Source organism: Pipistrellus hanaki, assembly GCF_964339955.1.
Source record: "Pipistrellus hanaki genome assembly, chromosome: 11".
NCBI classification, from domain to species: Eukaryota; Metazoa; Chordata; class Mammalia; order Chiroptera; family Vespertilionidae; genus Pipistrellus; species Pipistrellus hanaki.
Genome location: NC_140513.1, coordinates 9,494,533 through 9,515,124, shown reverse-complemented (window position 1 = coordinate 9,515,124; position 20,592 = coordinate 9,494,533).

The window sequence follows — 20,592 nt, the reverse complement described above, 5'->3', positions numbered from 1 at the left end:
GTGAATTAGACAAGGAAGGTGCCAGGAGGCAGTACTCCATGCTAGATCCTATGTCAGAAGAGACCCTTATTCAAGACCACTAGCTCCCTGCCTGTGCCTGATACTAGCAGTAGAGCCAGACTTGCTAGCAATAGGGAAAAGAGCAAGGTCTATTGCACACGCATGGCAGTTTTAGAAGAAAATGGGCAGGGGTGTTGAGAAAAGTCTCTCTGGGAGCTTAGAGACCAGTAGATCCAGCATACTTATTTTACAAATGAAATAACCAAGAATCTATACAAGACACAAACAAAATGATCTTAAAAAGGCATGTACACATCCTGGGTGGTGTTGCTCAGTCGTTAGAATGCCAGTTCATACACCGAAGTGTCATAAGGTCGATTCCTGATCAAGGGCACATATCTGGGTTGCAGGTTTGATCTGGTTAGAGAGCATGTGAATGGCAATTAATATATGTGTCTTTCACCTCTCTCTCTCTCTCTCTCTCTCTCTCTCTCTCTCTCTCTCTCTTTCTCTCTCTCTCTTTCTCTCTCTCTCTCCCTCCCCCCTCCCTTCAATCCTCTCTCCCTCCCTTCTTCCCTTCTATCTCTCTAAAGTTCAATGGGAAAAAATATCCTCCAGTAAGGATTAACAACAACAAAGTCATGGAGATACATAAGTCATGCAGATACATGTGAGGATTTTAATATGCCTCCTTTATTAATACTAGTACATTCATTCATTCAACCTCATGGACCCATAGTTAATAAGATAGAAACAGTTCTTAAAGTTTAGTAGGGATAACAGACAAATAAAAATAAACAAATGAATAATAATCTATTACAGTAATTACTGTGAAGGAATTAAAAATAAAACCAGGGTGCTGAGAGAAAATATTGGGATAAAAGAAATCTCCCTAGACAGAGTTGTGGATGGGAGGCATCTCTGAGAACTAAGAATGCAGAAAAAAAAACACGGTTCAACCTGCCTATTCATTGTCGGTTTGATTCTCTCTGCCTATATTCTCAGATGTGCCAGGGGGATGGGCACTCTCAGGGAGGACTCCTTCTTTATTAAATAAGGTTATTCTAGGCCAGGCCCTATGGTCTGTACTGGATATTCAGGGATGATTGGGACATAGTTCTTGACATGTTGAAATAATCCATAGTGAAAAAAATCTCAAAAGTGAACAAATATAATCTCTCCTTAAAGAATTCATAAAAGTTATTTATTCATTCTTCAAATCTTTATTGAGCACCTACAGAGGTTCAGGCTCTGGTCCAGGACAGGGAATTCACTGGGAAACAAAACAATCAAAATCCTGGCAACATACAAGAAAGTGCTTACCAGTGGAACCTAATAGATTTCAATAACTGACAGTTGAATCTAAATCAGAAATAGGTTACTAAGGGTCAACTATATGTTTAATATTATTATAAGTGCTATTCCTGCCCTCCAGAAATATCCTAACAGATGTAGATTGTCCCCATTCTGTAGGAGAGATATTTGGGTTGCATTGGTCCAATAGATTTGAAAATTCCAAGGCAAGAATCCACCTGACTTTTCTATTAGACCATTTCCAGGACTCAGGTAGGTGTCCACTTAACTATAGGCATCTATAATAGACAATCAATAATTTTGAATAAAAAGAGTGAAAGTGTCCAAAAATTTTAATTTATTTGATTCCTTTGACTTCCCTATCACATATTCTTCTGAAATATTGCTCCTAAATGATTTTTAATTTTCCTCGAGCTAGCATTTGGCAAAACCAGTGATTCTACAGCTCAGAAATCAGGCATTGCCTCTGTTAAAGGTCTACTCCTTGGAAGTGCTACAGGACACCCCATACTTCTCAGCACACCACTCTAAAATATAGGGAATGTATGTGTCCAAGTCAGGTCCTGCCAGCTTCTAAAAGCCTCTGGGGGATTAGGAATTGATTAAGATATACTCATGGAGTATCTTAGAACTCTTGCTAAGCATGTCCTGGAGCATATGAAAACAATTAATGGAATATATATACCAAATTTTACCTACTCTAGGTATTAGGTGTCCTCTAAAAAAGAATTCCAGGATGGCTGGTTTGGGGTAATTTCTGTCCACTTTCTATAAAGAGAAGAACTGTTCTTTCTAGTGTTACTTGTCTGAGAGGCAAAGGCTCGTCAAGCAATATTCTCAGATAGGAGAGCTATGCACACAATTTAAAGAGCACCAAAAAAGCAAAATTGTCTTTATTCACCTTATATTTCAGTACCCTGGTGATCAGAGCTTTCTTGGATATTTTCTTCAAATGAAAAACTTTAGGATGTGGTCTCTGAGCAGAAGTAGGAGCATTTCTCCCCATAAACTTCACACAACACCTCATAAATATCAAATCAGAATAGCAGAACCATCCCCCAACTCAGGTGGCCTTATGGAAGGACTTGTTGCCAGCTATATTTATTTATTGTACTTTTACTGTCTCTACAGAAACAATGTTGTGTGTTGAGTGAAAGCCTGGGCATATTTTGCCAGGATCTCTGTGGGGTTCAGTGCTGTTCCTTATGATTATTGTTTACATTGGCAGTGCAGTTAGATGATTACAACCAGAACTTGCAGTGGCTACTTGCTGTTTGAAGAGACTAGACACCTGGAGACTGAAGGCTTGGGCTCTTGCCCTGGCTTCCCTACTCCCAGCCCTTAGACCTTAGAGTTAGACAGAACTCGTACTCTCTCCTAGATACTGTGCCCCCCTCTTTATCATGGGCACGATAATGCCCATCTCACAAAATTGTGAAAGTTAACTGATTTATAATGATGTAAGAGAAATCTCAAATAAAAATAAAAGCAACTCATGATGTTAAGAATTTAATTGAATTAAGGGCTCCAAGCTACCTGTGTTATTTGCTCAGGACTCATGAATTTAAGCAAATCAGTGTGCATACTATTTCCTCTCTCTTTCATAGTCTATTTCCTTTGGGCAATAATCATATCTTTTCTCCCCCACCCCCTTGAACTGTGATGCCCAGAATCTGAGAAGTGTGTTTTCTTCATCCCAATGGGTGCAGTCATGGGCACCAATACACATTTTATGAATGTGTGTTTAGTTTGTATCTGCCATTGACCAGAGTCATAGACAAGCTAGTAAAAAAAAAAGTAGAGCCCAGATCTTCTAAGCCCAGTTCTGGTTCTCTTTTCATTGGAGCTTGAAAGTTGACTGACTTTACTTTTGACCTTGAGTGAGGACACCTCTCCTGTCCCTGGATGTTACGAGCTGTCAGTGAATGGCTTGATGTAAAGCAAAGGATAATACCATCCCCACTTGTCCTCGGTACTTGGGAGGTCTCACACTGCAGCCCCAACCACAAAGACCAAACACTCCATCTGCCTGTGTGTCCCATCTGGCATTTTGAAATCCATAAATGCCTTCATCAGCCCAAACTTCTGCTGGACAAAACACAGTTTCCACACCACACCAAGTTGTCCCTCTTATCCCACCCATCCAGTTCTCAGAATAGTCATGTAGCAATAATTGTTTCTCACATCGCCTGTCGCCATCTGAAATTTAATCATGCCCAGCTGGCAGGGACAGTCAAAGATGCAGAGCAATGAGATGCAAGACAGAAAGACACATTTGCCCATGTCCAGTTCTTAAGACTCAGTACTATGCCTCAGTGTCATCCCTCCCTTAGAGGTGTGTGGGATGTTGACATGAATCATGTGCGATTTGAAATTAAAATATTTGCAGTTTCTAGTGGGAAAACTATTGGATTTGCCTGAGAGATATGGAGAATAGTCACTCTTCTCCACAGCTGTATCCCTAATGTTTGCGCTTCAGGGTTTTGGTGGCTGGCTAAAGACAGGTTTGAAAATATTCATATGAGGTCCTTAGAATTTTTGTCTCTTGACAAACCTAGAAGAGGCTTTTCCACTATCTAATATTTGGTTCCCCCAGATGACTTCTTGAGAGTATTACTTCCATGGAATGTTAACAGGTATTTTAAAAAAAGTAATGATACTAAATACATGTGGAAAACCCTGGGTTAAACCAAGTCTTACCATCTTTGATGCTATTTTTTAAGTGAGGAAAGCCCATATTATGATAATACTAGAGGCCTGGTGCAGGAAATTTGTGCACTCAGGGGAGGGGGAACCCCTCAGGCTGGCCTGCGCCCTTTCACAGTCCAGGAGTCCTCAGGGGATGTCCAACTCCCCTGCGGAGCGGGCCTAAGCTAGCAGTCGGACATCCTTAGTGCTGCCATGGAGGTGGGAGAGGCTCCCACCACCACTACTACATGTGCCAGCCTTGAACCCAGTGTCTGGCTGAGCAGTGCTCCCCTGTGGGAGCACACTGACCACCACGGGGCAGCTCCTGTGTTGAGCTGTCAGTCTGCCATTTGGTCAATTTGCACACTAGTCTTTTATTATATATGATAGGATATGTTGTAATTGCCCCAGAGAGCACACTGTGTGGCTTATTTGACCATTAAAACACTGTTTCTAGATCTTTTGATTAAATGCTTCCCATAAGGGCAGCCATCCTGGATTCCTCATCCCTGTGGAATGAAAGCACATGGCATGTCATGAATATCCTCAAAGCAGTCTCTTCATTTACTTCCCTGTTTTGTATAATGTGATGATGATTGACTCAGGTCACCCTGATGTGAAGCCAACTAGTGAAACACATTGACTAATGTCATCCTATCAATAACAGAGTCATGATGGTACGTCAACACTTCTCAGATGATCAGTTTAGATACTTGAGCTTTATTCAAAATCAACAAAGTTTCAAGCTCTGACTAAGACTCCTTGTTTGGGGGTGTAGCTTAAGAATCATGCTTCATTAGGGAATGAGATTAGAAAGCCCTTTATATATTGAGATAATTAGATTTTATATATTGACTCCAATATTTGGCTAACTGCTTGACCCTGAGCTTTTGATTCTCTCATATTCCCACTTTATAATTCAGAAATAAAGACTAGAGCCTCTCACATAAGTACCAGTTTGCCACTGAGTGGGAGGTTGAGGTCTAAAAGACAAACTATGGAGAAAGTTAAAATTTCAGGAAAACAAGGAAGTGGCTGAATGGCTCCCCGGTTCTTGTGGCTTGGTTTGTGTCAAGGGTTTTAGAACCAAAGGGTCTCAATTAAAACCCCATCTCTAGGTCTGTTGCTGAGCCCTGGCTATCCATGCACTACACTGAGATGGTAACATGAGCAACTCTGATGATAAATGTGGAAAACATTTGCACATGGGAAAGTGCTGTGAACATGTGAATTGCTGTATTCTACTGGTCTGGATTCAGAAGACAAGTTTGGGCAAATGGAAATTGAACCAAAAAAGCAGCTCCTCCAGCTCGGGCCTTGCTTCAGGCCCCTTGCCCTCCCCATTTTCCCATTCTCACCTCAGGGCTCAGACCAAGGGAATAGGCCCTAGAGACTGGTGGTTTGCATTAGAACATGGGCTCCATGGTCCACGGCCTCAGCACACATTGGCCCAGGCTCTGCAATCTCCCACACTGTTATCAGTCCCCATGGGCAGGCTTCTTGCAAAGTGTTGTTTTGTCTCTCCCCTGTTACTGCCACAATCCAGAAAAAGATTGTTTCCAATTCTCTAAAATGGAGACATCTGCATGCAATTTTGAAAATCTTTGTCAGGGTTCTCATTTACTGTTTTGACCAGCTTTCTCTGACATGTGGACAGTCCTCAGAGCAGTTCAAAGGGAAAAGACCTCTCGAGGCAAACAAATGCTTCCCGTAAAGGCAAACAGCCTGGATTCTGTCCCCTGTGGAATGAAGGCACAGGATAAAGCCATGAATACTCAGAGCCTGAATTCAGACCACACCCCAGCTCAAGAGGGAAAGTGGTCAATTCAAAAGGCTTAGGATAGAACCCCTCGAAGTTCACTTCTGGAAAAGGGGTTTTCTCCTAAAAATTATGTTCCTTACACATGCCTCATTCTGAGAGGTGACAGGAGGTGAGACTGGACAGTGGGAATCTTGGATTTTGGTTTTCATTGCAATTAACCATGTGAGCTTCTATGTAAGAATTATATTACGGCCGAAACCGGTTTGGCTCAGTGGTAGAGCCTCAGTCTGTGGACTGAAAGGTCCCAGGTTCCATTCTAGTCAAGGGCATGTACATTGGCTGCGGGCACATCCCGGTAGGGAGTGTGCAAGAGGCAGCTGGTCAATGTTTCTCTCTCATCGATGTTTCTAGCTCTCTATCTCTCTCCCTTCCTCTCTGTAAAAAAATCAATAAAATATATTAAAAAAAAAAAAAAAGAATTATATTCCGGACACCAGGTTCTTTTTGTCTGACATTGTGCTGAATATAAATGCGTATTTAGCCCTGTTACTTTTTATATTTACTCTATGAAGTTTGTACTATTATTAGCCCCTTTTCATATGTAATGAAATAAAGACTTAAACAAAGGAATTGACCCTTTTCAAATGACTAACAAGATTCATTTTTTTAAATATATATTATTGATTTTTTTTTTTTTTTTTTTTTTTTTTACAGAGAGGAAGAGAGAGGGATAGAGAATTAGAAACATAGATGAGAGAATCATCTATCAGCTGCCTCTTGCACACCCTCTACTGGGGATGTGCTCGCAACCAAGGTACATGCCCTTGACCGGAATCAAACCTGGGACCTTTCAGTCTGCAGGCCAATGCTCTATCCATTAAGCCAAACTGGTTTCGGCAAGATTCATTTTTTAAGATCGCCCACTATTTCCTAATCTTCCAAAAGATTGACTACTCCAGGGTTTGGACACTAAACCTCTTCCTCCCAGTGCAATAGGTTTTAAAACTATGTATATACTAAACATCCTTAACCTTAAATCTACAGCCTGGATCTCTCCAGAATACTCTACACTCATATCTAACCACCCAGTCATCACCTTGATTTCAATGCCCATTAGATATATCCAACTTGTAAAAGCCAAATGCCATTTCCCATTCCCCATTCCTCCCAGTGTGCTTCCCCCATCTCCAGTGATTTTCATCTTAGAAAATGTCACTGTCATTTAAGTGGGTTACCTTTTACACCCTGCGTACTGTCAGCATTAAATCTTAACCTCTTTACTCTCATAATATATACACAAGCTTAGCACTTTTTACCATGTAAGTCTAAACTGGATGGCCAATAGAAACATACCATGAGCTGCACATGTAATTTAAAATGGTCCAGTAGCCACATTAAACTAATAAAAAGAAACTGCTGAATAACATATTTTAATAACACATTTTACTAACATCGGGGGGGCGGGGGGGGCCCTCAGCCTGGCCTGCGGGATCGGCTGATACTGGCTTTCTGACATCCCATGAGGGGTCCTAGATTGTGAGAGGGTGCAGGCCAGGCTAAGGGATTCCACGGGTACTCAATTGGGGGCCAGGGAGGGATGCAGGAGGCTGGCTAGCGGGGGAGGGGCTGTGAGAGGTCTCCAAGGTGTGTCCAGCCCATCTTGCTCAGTCCTGATTGGCCAGACCCCAGCAGCAATCTAACCCACCAGTCAGAATGTCTGCCCCCTTATGGTCAGTGCACATGATAGCAACTGGTCGACCAGTCAACTATCTGAACCCTGATGGTCAGTACATGTCATAACGAGTGGTTGAGAGGCCTTAGCATATCATTAGCATATTACTCTTTGGATTGGTTGAACAGACAACTGGACACTTAGCATATTAAGCTTTTATTATATAGGATTTGATAATATTTATTTGAGCAAAATGTTATCATTAAAGCATGTGATCAATACAATATAAATATTAGTGAGATACTTTACATTCTTGATTTCCTATAAGCCTTTGAAGGATTTGATAATATTTATTTGAGCAAAATGTTATCATTAAAGCATGTGATCAATACAATATAAATATTAGTGAGATACTTTACATTCTTGATTTCCTATAAGCCTTTGAAGGCTGATGCCTACTTTACACTTGCAGCACATCCCAACTTGAATAAGCCACATTCCAAGGTTCCCCACCCCTGCCTTAGAGCTTCCTCCTGAGAGCATTTCCTTCATGGAATCACTTCCGAGGGTATCTAGGCCTAAGCCACTGGCCTTAGACACTTGCCTATGCCAGGGCTGCCTCTGTGTTTGCTGCTTTTCAGCTTAGAAGTCTTTTCTCCCAGAGAGAAGCTTGGCCTTTGGTCTTCACTCTATTCAGGTCTCCACTCAAATACGATGGCCTCAGAGAAGCTTTCTCTGATGCACCCATCTGTTCTCTCCTTCCCTGCTCTGTTTTTCCACATACTTATCACCATCTGAAATGTATTCTAAAATTGGATTTTGTTGGTGTTGCTGCTGCTACTTCAATCTGTTTCTTTCACTAGAATATAAACTTCATGAAAGAAAGGACTTTGTTTTGGGCATAGGAGCCCAAATGTTCAGAAGCGTGCTTACAGATGCTGATAAAGATTTGTTTGTAAATGAATGCATGAGCAAACTGATGAAGACAGGACCCAATTAGACAGTCTGATTCCAGAGTTCACACTGTATGCGTTTGATTAATCAGTCTAATTGTTAGTGTTCTAGCTGGTGTTTCAAGCTATTAGTTTGCACACATGCTCTTTAGGAAACATCTGGCCTCATTCATGCTATAAGCCCTGGTGCCTGTTTCTGAAACAACGGAATCAGCCTGTTTCTTAGGAAAAAGAAAGTAGAAATGGCCAGCTGTTAGGGACCTGAGCTTCTGACTTTCCAAGCCCAATTGCAACTACAACCGATAATGCAAACAGCACTAACCAAATGTCAGACTGAATCCATGAAAACTCAGGTGAAATAAATGAAATAACTGCAAAATGCCCAGCACAGTTCCTGACACAAGAGATGCCCTCTTTTCCCCAGCAGCTATAAATATCACAGTCATTATTTGCACCTTGACATCTTCCTGAACACCTGAGTCTGTACCTCATTTACATCACTGTGAAAGAATGATCTGGTGGGAACAGGAGTGATACCCAGGGAAGCTGATAAATTATGCAGCGCTGTATTTCTCCTTGCTCACAATCAACCCCTGTATCTTGCCCAGCAGAGGCAAGAAGTAACAATGAAGGGAAATGTAGGATTTCTCGGAGGAAAAGAATCATCATCTCTGTGGCTTCGTAACAAGGCTATTCAGTAAACTTAGCTGGTAGTTTGCAGCCTGTCTGAAAATACTAGCACATTCTTCCAGAGCACCAGCCAATATTGCTTTTGGAATAGAGATCATTGGCAGATGTGAAAAGAGGACTGAAATAGCTTAGAAATTAGTTTTCTCCTCATTTGCTAATCACCCCAACCTTTTCCTCTTTGATGTAGGGAGCATGCACTCTCTCTTTAAATGTCAATTAGCTGCGGAGTCATTGATTCACTAAGGAAATGCAATCAAATAATAAAATGATGATTGCATTAAGATTGTTAGTATTAATATCAAAACCACAAGCAACACAGCAAATGTCAAGACTTTCCTGGGGAAATGAATATCAACCATGTTCCTGCCCTACCAAGAAACTGTGCGAATAAGTTCCAGTGCACACACTTTCCTCCCATGCCCTGGATGTCACAGGCCTTGGATGTGGTGCCAGGGCCAGGGAGGAATGGTGAAAGGGGAAGCTTGAGGGCCATAGTTAATGTCTGTGCTGTCCTATTGCTGTTGTAATGAATGAGCGCAAACACCAACCCTTTTAGTGGCTTAAAATAAACCAGCATAATTGTTGGACTGATCTGAATGTCCTAAGTTCAAAATGGCTAAAGGGCTAAAATCTGGGTGTTAGCAGTGTTATTCTGTAGGCTCTAGGGGAGAGTCCATCTCTTTGCCTGATCCAACTTCTAGAGGCTGCCGTTATGCCTTGGCTTTGGCATCTTGCCCATCTTGAAGCTCAGCAACATCTTCAGATCTCTCACCTCTCAATCTCTCTTTCTCTCTCTCTCACCTCTGCTCTATCATCGTATATCTTTCTCTTAACTCCCTATTATAAGACCTAACCAGATAATCCCAGACAATCTACTCATCTCAAGTCTTTAACTTAATCACATCTACAAAGTCCCTTTTTCCCAGTAAGATAACCTATTTACAGGTTCCAGGGATTCTAGGAGTTGGCCCTATCTGGGGGTCTTATTCTAGCTACCATACTCTCTTACTCCTTCTTAATTTATAGTTCTTTCTTCTGGGAATTCCAATATGACACAAAGGAGTTGCTCAAACACTGTGTTAAGATATTATGCCAAATATTTGGCTTTCACCTGCACTAAGCTGTGTCCATAAAGATTATCCCAGCCCCAGTGCTGAGTCTGCTTAAGAAGATGCAAGACTGCCAAGTCTCAAAACGTACATTGTCCCAACCCACCTCCCATACCAATTTCAGTATTCTCCATTGATCCTTATTTTCCATTCCCACAACCCGCCCCCTCCCCCCGTCCTTTTTGTTTTCCTCCTTTTCACTTCTCCATATCCCAGTTGTTCATCTGTTACCCTTTGAAAACACTTTCTTTGAGTGGGAGTGGATTCAGTTTACACTGTAATCTCCCTCCTCTACTAGTCATCTGAATAAAATCTATCTTTCCATATTTAACAGGCACCAAGCTTTGTTTTTACTTTGGCACTCTCTATCATAGCAAACACCAGAGAAGAATCTAACATAGCCTTTATTTATTTATTTATTTATTTATTTATTTATTTATTTATTTATTTATTACCTTTATGAGATTTGGAGTCTCTATGCTATTTCACAGAAACCTGGGACAGAGTTTTGGAGATACTGAGAGTTTGACCTAATTAGCAAAGGAGAAAGTGGTTGATGGGCAATGTCACACACTTGGTCTTTGCACCAAGCAAGGGCATGATGAGGACTAGGTGTCATAGAAAATTATCAGAGAAGTCCCATGGAAAAGATGGAGTATGAGTTAACACTTGAAACATTATCAAAATCTTCTGGTGCAGGAATGAAAACAAAGAAAGGACAGAGGAGTGGAAAGATGGGAGAGGTCTTAACAGTGATTCCAGTTCTGCCCAGGTATTGAAACAAGAGAACCAGGAGACACATTATAAACCACCTCCACAAGGATGCCTGAAAAGTTCTCTTCTTTTTTGTGTTTTTCCCCAAGTGTCATATCCTTTGCTGGTGAGTTAACTTTTAGAATCTACCACACCTTATTCTCCTTTGTTCTCTTGCTCATTGTCCCTTTATGATGTCATCCTCACAAGGGTACAACCAACCAAGCTGCTTATACTCTTCACCAAGATACAGTGTTTAGTGGTGCTCCCACCACATAGAGGGACACCAGTGTCTGGGCTCTGGTTACTTGTGCTCTTCCTCACAGCTCCCAATTATCTCAGTTAAGAATCCAATGAAGTTTAATATTATTTGCTACACCTGAAATTCTAGGAGTAGAAGGATGATTGACTCTGGGTCTCCCTTTTTTCTGCATATATATTTCAGCCCAAATAGTCCTCCCATGGTCAGAAATAGAGGAGAATGATAAGGATTACAATTATAGGCATGACTTTTCTAGTCAAGACTCTCACAGGAGCAAGGTTTATGAACAACCTCAGTCCACAGTTAGAATGGGATCAACCTTCAATTGAATATTTTATAAAATCTCTTGCAGTTTTATAGCCTGGCCATCAACAAAGACCCCAGTCATGGGCTTTTGCCTTCTTAATGGGCCAAAGTTTCTTCTCTCAAATGTCCTCATATCTGAATGAGAGACAGCTAGTTGTTCACAAAGAGATATGTATTTACTAAGTTTTTAAAACCTTAACATAGAATCATAACTGTGTATAAAAAGAGTAAAGAAGATTTTTTACTTCCTTCTAGTGCCCATAGTCTTTGTTTTATTTATTTATTTATTTATTTATATTTTTTTATTAAATTATCTGTGTACATATTTTAACATTGCCCCCCCTCCCATACATACCCTCTCTCCCCAGACCCATAGTCTTTAAACAAAAAAGATCAAATAAACATAATAACAAACATTTATAAAAGCACAATCAGCACATAGGAAAAAAAATTGCCCAGGCAATGAAGGAAGGTTTTCCCAAAAAGCTTATAGTTAAAGTGATTCTTCCTGGTAAAATGGTATGAGTTGGCTATATGCATAGGATTTTGAGAGAAGGGTCATTACAGCAAAAGGAGTAGAATTACAAAAGAGTAAAAGAGTAGGACATATTTATGAAATGCCAAGCGGTTCAGTGCTTTGCATTTTTGGTGCAAAGGGGTTCTTACATGAGAAATAAAATTAGCAAAGGAAACTGGTTGGATTATGAGAAACTCTGCATGATGCACATGGAATTTCAACTTTGTCCTGTATGTGATGGGAAGCTTTTGAAAAACTCAGCACAAAGAATGACTGTGCCCAGATTTATAACTGAAAATAATGGCTTGGTCAAGCAGTGTGAAGGCTGTTGAAGAACATGAGAGAGTATAAGAACATGAGAGAGTGAAGGCTGTTGAAGAACATGAGAGAGTATAACAACTTGGATTGGGTTGTTAGGAAACATTGATGCTATCAACTAAATGAGAAGCAATAGAAGTAAAGTTTTATTCAAGTATCGATGTTAAGTTCAGGTTGGTTCTAAAAAAAATATTCATGAATAGGTTGAGTATAGTAACATTTTCATTACTTATATAGATCTTTGTTAAGACGCTATGAATCACTTCCTCAACCTATTTTCTCTATGAAAATGACTTCAACTCTTCAAAGATCCTGAAGTACTTTTAGAAACCACAATATTATTATTATCATTCTCACTGCTAATATTTATTCAATGCTTTATTCTATACAGGCTTAACATATAGAGTTGGTTGAAATAAGCTTTTATAACTGTGAATCCTCCATAGTTATTGGAAGGCTATGACTTCTTATAGAAGTCTTGTAGGAAGCGGTCCCCTCCTTGATGCCTACAGTGCTTACATGGATGGAAATGTTCAAACAGATTGTCTGGAAAATATTTCCACATTAAAAGTGATCTAACTGTGAAAGTGTCTATTTGGAACCAGCCACAATCCCCAAAGCCTTTTCCACTCAAGAGAAAATTGAAATAAGCAATATTAACTTCTTTCCCATAAGGTCAAAAATTTTGCAAGAAGAAATGCTGGGAATAGCTAATTCATCTAAGAAAATGAAGACCAGCAGAGATGGCAGGGATCCATGACACCATTACTTCTAAAACAGAAACAAACTTAGAATGAAATCTGACTGGAGAACAGTCTTCCATTGGCCTGATAATGTGAAGTCCTTTGATTGGTAACTGAGACAGACAATGAGAAGAAAAGAGACTGGCCAGAGGAGCAATGCAAAGGGTTTTTCTGACCCCTTTAAGTTAAGTGGATTCATTTCAAAATGGAAAATAACCAAATCCCAGAACTAGGTCATAGTTTGGAGATGAGCTTCTCTAAATCTCATTTTGTACAAGACAAAGTTGGAACCTAGAAATATTAAGAGATTTGTCAAAGATCAAACAGAAATGTGAAGGTGGAAACTGGTTGATTCACATGATGGACAAAGTTTGAAATACTTGAATTAATATATAACTGAATGCCTATAAATGAGTAGTATTCATTGTATACTTGCTCTATGTAGGATGTATCCCAAACACAAGACATCTCAAGTATCAATGATAAGTTTAGGTTGGTTCTAAAAAAATATATACATATATACTACCAAAAACACATTTTTTTCATTTCAGACATCTGTAACTGCTCTTCCATATGATGAAGGGGAACTTATTAGTTTCTCTGGAGAATTCTACTGAACATTTAAGGAAGAAATAACACAAAGTCTACATAATCTCTTTTTTTAATTTTTTAAAATTTTTTAAATTAATTTATTTATTGTTTAAGCTGCAGTAAACTTTTGACATATGTGTACCCCTTCTATAATTTTCGTAATGCTGAGTACCCCTCGTACTCATGAGAAAGTAGAATTAGGTGCAGCTAAGCACGGTGCAGTGCATATCCTCACCAAACTCCGGTGCAACTCATACCCCCACCAAACTCTTCCCGTACCCCTGGGAGTATGCGTACCACACTTTGGGAAACACTGGTTTAAGGTATTACGTGCCCTCATTCCCTCACCCCTCTCCAGTGTCTTGCGTCTATTGGTTGTGTTTATATGCATACATACAAGTCCTTCAGTTAAGACAATAAAATAGGAGGGTACATTCCCATTGATTTTATGCAGCTTATATTGCCATCTGTGAAGGAAAGATAGACTTTTTAACAAACTATGCTGTGCAAATGGAGATGTAGAGATAACAAATACACCTCAATCAAAGTCTTACACTTTGTATGAACATTAACTTACAATGGATCATGGACTTTATATAAAATGTAAACTATGCAATCTTTAAAAAGGAACAGGAAACAGTCTTTATAAATCTATCAATGTAATCTACCATGTTAACATTTTGAACTGAAAAATCACAGGATCATATCAATCAATGCAGAAAACCATTTGACATAACACAAAACTGATTCATGATTTTTTTTTAAATCTTAAAAATTTGGAATAGAGAACTTTCTCAAACTGATAAAACATATCTACTAAGAAATCTACAACTAACAGCATACTTAATGCTGAAAGACTGAAGACTTTTCCCCTTACAATTAGGAACAAGGCAAGGATAGTTGCTCTCTCAATGCTAGAAGTACTAGCCAGTAGAATCCTATCTAATAAAGAGGAAATATGCTAATTGACTGTTCCACCTTCAAAGATGGCAGCGCCCACAGCCAATAAGGCAGGAATATGCTAATTGACTGTCCCGCTCTCAAATATAACAGTGCCCACAGCCAATAAGTAGGGATTATGTTAATTGACTGCCAAGCCCTCACAGATGCGGTTCCCACAGCCACAAGATGGCTGCCCAGTTCTCTCATCCCCCCCAGCCGCCCAGGGCTGCCCAAGGCTTGGGTAACCAGGCATAGGCCAAGGCCTGCACTGCCAGCAGTGGCAGCAGCAGAGGCATGATGGGAGCATTGCCTTCCCCTTATTGCCAGGTTACCTCCTTCCCCTGAGGGCTCCCAGGCTGGGCTGAGGAACTCCCCCTTCCAGTGCATGAATTTTCATGAACTTGGCCTCTAGTAAAGTAATAAAAGGAAAAAACAAAAGTATAGGTCAGAAAAAAAAATACAGAATGGGAAAAATATAATGCAAGCTACATATTCAACAGTACATCAAGAATATATGATAAACTCTCAAAACTCAACAGTCAGAAATTAAACAGTCCAATTAGAACATGGGAAAAAGTAATGAAGAGACATTTTATATTTTAAAATAGATATTTGGAAGGGAAATAAGTATATGAACAAATTTTAAAATCATTAGCAATTAGGGAAATGCTCATTAAAACCACAATTAGATATCAACTAAGCACCTATAAGCATAGCTTAATAAATAGTGATATAAAATGCTAGATAGGATATGAAGAAATTGAATCAGTCATAGGTTGTAGTTAAAAATGTGAAATGGTATAGTCACTCTGGAAAATTTAGGTAGTTTTCTTAATAGCAAAAACAAAAAAAACTAAACATTCAACTACCATATGACCTAACTTTTACACTTCTAGACATTAAATCCAGGGAAATAAAGATTTATATTCACACAAAAACCTGTATAATGTTTATAGCAGTTTAACTCATAATAGCCTAAAACTATAAACAACCCAGATGTCCCTCAGTAAGTGAATGCCTACACAATGTGTATTATTGAGTACTAGTTGGCAGAAGAAAGGAACAGATTATTGATACATGCAGTCATCTGAATATAGTTAAATTATACCCAGAAAAAACAAACAACAATAACAACAAAAAAACCCCAACCTCATAAGATTACATATAGTATTTTTAAATTCTTGTAACTTGTTGAAATGATGAAATTCTAGAAATAGAGAACAGAATAGTGGTTGTTAGGGGTTAAGGAGGAAGTAGTAGATCTATTCTATATCTTTACTGTTTCAATCTCATTATTTGGCTGAGATATTGTCCTATAGTTTTGCACAATGATGATTGGGAGAAATTAAAAAAAGGGTACATGAGGGTCTCTACTATTCCTTATAATTTCATGCTACAACTACAATTATCTCAAAACAACAAAATAATTACAGTGTATTGCTAAGAATGTGTATCATAATTCCATGAAAATTTATAATCTTCCTGTGACATGTGTTCTATATTAGCATGAACAGGTGTTCCCTACTGTGATCCCAAGATAAATTTCTTCTTCTGCAGGAAAAGGAATTTATCATCATGTGCATTTGGAAAATGCAGACTAAAAGCATTTATTTTTCTCAGGAATTCTCAAAAGCTTTATTATACTTACCTGTCTTATGATTTTTCAAGGGATTGATAGAATAAACATCATTCTTCCTAGTTTCTTGTTCATTAATACTTAGCTTTTATCCTTCTCCTAATAACATGTCATCTTTATAGTAAAAAATTAAGCCACAGATTTCATGAAATTTACTTAAGAAAATTCCATTGTCTACAGAATATGCTAACTGTTATTTTGGCTTAATGATGGAAGTAAGGACATTTTGAGCAGAGGCAGTAACTTATCACATGGCACAAAAACATAAAAGAGTACAGATTCCTGGGGTCAAGACTGAGGGCATGGGAATGTGCAGAAGACTTGAGGGAGGTACATCTGGAGGAGTGTCAAGTGGCCAGATTGTGGAGGGATTTAGTGCCAAGCCAGGGAATTGGAACTTTTTCCTGGAAGCTATAGAGTCTCTACCTAGACTCATAGGTCCATCCTTTTGTTCTAAAAATGAGAACATTGAGATTGGATAATCAGAAATCCACTTAACTATAGCTGTCTAGATTTCACTTCATGAATTCTAAAAATACAATCAGAATTTACAGACTATACCACTAACCTTTGACTTCAGTGATTAATAAGAAACATATGTAGATAAGCTTAAATTCAAACCCTGACTGCACATATTCACAGGATCCTGTGTGGACCAGTAGATGGGAAGTCCTTCATCCTCAAATCTTATTTTACAAATTGGCAACCACTTTAGAATAACATAAACAAGAAAGAACCCAATTTTGTCTCTCAGCACAAATCTCTTTGCATTCTCCATCTTTTTTTAACCTTCACATACATATAACCCCTTGCACCTGAACTTCTGGGAGAGGGGGCAAACCAGGGTTAATTAAAACCCAGTGCACTGATTAAAAGCACCCCTAGCACATCAGGCTCAGTTATGGAAGCTTTTCATCAAGCAGCCTCAGTTAGAAACATTTAGAGCACAGCTCCCATTTGCAACCTGTATTTGGAGAACAAAAGAGCTGATCTGCCAGGAGGGAGGAGAGGTGGGGACTGGCAGCAGAGATTGTTTTTCTGTGGCTTTGGTGTAAAATAATCTGGTTTGAATTGTTGTAAAGTACAAAAACAAATGGCATTCAGCCGTAGATTTTAACTCAGCATATCAAGAAGAAATGTTATTTTCCCTTACAGCTAAACAGAGCATCATGCTGGCAGCTGGGCCCCATTACTGGAGTCCCCACAGGGAACTGCCAGGTCAGGCATTATTTGCAATCTTAAGTTTATTCTTTGGCTAAGGACCCTCATGGCTCCATCCACATTTCAAGTGACAGGCCTTCAAACTGAAGTCCTGTACACTCTGTCCTGCCACATTGTTAGCTTTCAGATCTTAACATCTTCATTACCAGAGACTATGATAAATCTTCTCAACCAAAGCCTTATTGATGAGTACTGGAGGTTTCTGTTAACATATTCCCTGACAAGGAACAATGTGCAATATTAATTAATTCATCCAACATCATTGTTAATATTTAAAATACAAGTAGGAATAATTTCAAACTGGTTCCTGCCATATAGATGGCACCAGATGATTTCAAGCAACCCAGAAAGGATGCACACACACTACATGCCATGGTACTGTCATAACTGCACATAAGATCGTCTGAACATACTGAGTCAGAGTTTCCATTGCTTTTTTTATCTGAGTTTGACCTCCTTGGACAATGAGGCTGACTGATTCTAGAAGAACCAAATTTCTTACATAAGGCTGTCTTTATGACATTATCAGAATCAGGTTTTATCGAATGTCATGTCTTTCTCTAAGGTCTTCTTAACATCGCATAGCCCAGATAGAGTCAGGAAGCATGACTAATAACCACAAATTCCTAATTCAAGCCCTAGCCTGTAGCAGTGGTTCTTCCTAGACAAGTTACTTTACACATTTTAAAGGTATTTCCTCAGGCATAAAATGGAGTTGTTGTGAAGATATGGGATTGTATTTGTAAAAATTCTGACATTATGAAGAATGCTCAGTACATAGCTAGCCTTTGTCCTCCATCCAAGTTACCCTAAAGGAAATTCTTACAAATCCCTTTTGGCTATAATTCTCCATATATTTCTATTGTTTATATACATTATTTATGCGTACACCATGAGCTTCTTGATGATAGGAGTAAATGTGTTCTTCCCTGCTTGAAACTCAATGAGTCTTATATAGTATGAATTCAACAAATGGAGTAATTGAAGGAATTAGCACAATTCCATCTCCATTCTGTGCTCTGGGTTCTAAGGTAGAGACAGTGTCTTATTTATCTTTGTACTCCTATTCCTAGCACACTGGTTTGCATATCCTTGGTGACCAATAATGCATTGCCTTGAATAAAACTTACTGGGTATTTTTTAGTTCACTTCTTCAACTTCTGATTCTGTGCAGGGTCTCAAGGAATTGCTCAATATAGTTCAGCAAATCCTTTCATTAATGAACTGACAGAAACACTCTAGGAAGTCACAAAGCTTATCACTCACCTAGTGTGCCATTTGAGAGCTATGTGTACACACCACATTCATTTCTCATATCTTCAAGCATCCCTAGCTTATGTTGCTTTAATTTCATAGTTTCAAAGACAAAGAGGTAAAAAAATACACTCAAATCATGGTAAAAACCATCATTATATGGCTTGTTATGCTCTTCACAATTGTTCTATCCATGGCTTTACCTCCCTGGGCAGTTCCCGTGAACTGCACTGCATTCCAGCCACACTGCTCTCTCTGAATCTATGAACTTGTGCAGACATGTCAGTTGCCTGGAGTGCCCACATGATCTGTCCACCAGAGAGCCCTATTCCTCCTGCAAAACAAGATATGAGTTACACTTCTGTAAACATCGTTCCTCTGATTCCTAAGCAGAGTTAGACAGGGTCCCCTCTCTCCATTCAGCATGACCCCCACATCACACTTCATAGCACTTGTAGCTTCATAACCTGCTCTTTAATAAAACCATAAACTACCTACAAACCTTATTCTAGGGCTGTGGTTGGCAAACTGCAGCTCTTTGGCCCCTTGAGTATGGCTCTTCCACAAAACACAATGGCCTGGGTAAGTCTATTTTGAAGAGGTGGCGTTAGAAGAAGTTTAAGTTTAAAAAAATTTGGCTCTCAGGAGACATTTCAATAGTTGTACTTTTGATATTTGGCTCTGTTGAATAATGACTTTGTGGACCACTGTTCTAGAGCATAGCAGTGCTTGACACATAGAAGATGCTCAATAAAATTTTTCTAAATTCAGGGGATCATAACTGAGTAGTCAGGAAGATGAGGAAAGAGAAATTATCTCAATAAGAAATAAAATGTGTAAATAAGGGACACATTTTAAAACTATTAATTTCCCAAAGGCAATTTGCTACCTTGTTTCTTTTTATTGATATGAAGTAATGAAATAAAGTTATACTATTCACCAATAGATAAACTCCTTAATTTAGGGGGGAGGATTTCTTAAACTCTACTTCCTAGCAAATTTCAAAATTTGAAATTAAAGCTCCATTTCCAGAAAAGCTTTCTAGCCTGCTTGTAAATATTTTACTAAGGTGGAGATCAAAAAGCTTTTAAAAACTGCTATGTAAGGTAATCCATCCAAATAAAAAAAGAAAGAAATCCTAATGTCTGCAGTTAACTTTTACTTCTGTACATGTTTTAAGAAATTTTCCAAACCACCTAAAGAGAACTCAATCAACTCAGTCATATTGTAATTTCCAAGTTCCTAGTGCTAGTCTCTCCCCCATTCCTCCCTCTCTCTCTCCCTCTCATTCATCCTTTCTCCTCTCTCTCTCTCTCTCTCTCTCTCTCTCTCTCTCTCTCTCTCTCTCTCTCTCTCTCCCTCCCTCCCTCCCTCCCTCCCTCCCTCCCTCCCTCCCTCCCTCCCTCCCTCCCTCCCTCCCTCCCTTCCTGAGTCTTCTCCAGCTCAGAGCACAGGAGCTATGGGAAAACACCCTTTTCCCGTCTTGCCATTTCAGTTCTCAACTTTAGAAACCTGACTGCTGTTGGATGAAGTTTAAATATGATGTCAGGTTTTCCATGACTTCATGAGAAAAGCATGTCTCTCCTGAGCTTAAGTAAGTCTAATTGTGCTTACCTTTGTGTAACTTTGGGGAATTCCTGGATTTCTTTGCAGACTTGGAAACAGCCATATCCTACTATAGAGATAAGGAGAGGAAGGCAGAGTGATAGTGTCTGCTAGAAGCTGCAGGTCCCCATGAGTGACTTTGCATAGATTAAAGTAAGAAGAGTTGAATTGAAGAATATAGAGATGTTTTAGACAGCATTTTTGTTGGGGGGAAAATGAAAGAACAGTTATTTTAGTGGACACTGCATCTTTCGCA